The sequence below is a fragment of the Arachis duranensis genome, chromosome 2 (genome assembly GCF_000817695.3).
Source record: "Arachis duranensis cultivar V14167 chromosome 2, aradu.V14167.gnm2.J7QH, whole genome shotgun sequence".
Classification (NCBI taxonomy): domain Eukaryota; kingdom Viridiplantae; phylum Streptophyta; class Magnoliopsida; order Fabales; family Fabaceae; genus Arachis; species Arachis duranensis.
In genome coordinates, this window is record NC_029773.3 from 47,459,193 (window position 1) to 47,459,661 (window position 469).

A 469-nucleotide genomic window follows, 5' to 3' on the forward strand; every position below is an offset into this window, starting at 1 on the left:
CCTTTTAGCTTCTCAGAATTTTTATCCTCAAAGAGTACTCCTGCCTTTTTGTACAGTGGTGGACGAAATTGTGATTGCCCTCTTTGTATTTGCATGAGATTTATTTAATGGCTCTTTGGCATATGTGATCACAACTACGTTCAACTTAACCAGCAAGTGTACTGGGTCATCCAAGTAATACCTTACGTGAGTAAGGGTCGATCCCACAGAGATTGTTGGTATGAAGCAAGCTATGGTCACCTTGTAAATCTCAGTTAGGCAGATTATTGGTTTAAATTTGATTAATGGAATAAATAGAAAATAAAAGGGATAGAAATACTTATGTAAATCAATAGTGAAAATTTCAGATAGGCGTATGGAGATGCTGTGCTCCTCTCGTATCTCTACCTTCTTATTACATTCATCCAATCCTTCTTACTCCTTTCCATGGCAAGCTGTATGTAGGGCATCACCGTTGTCAATGGCTACA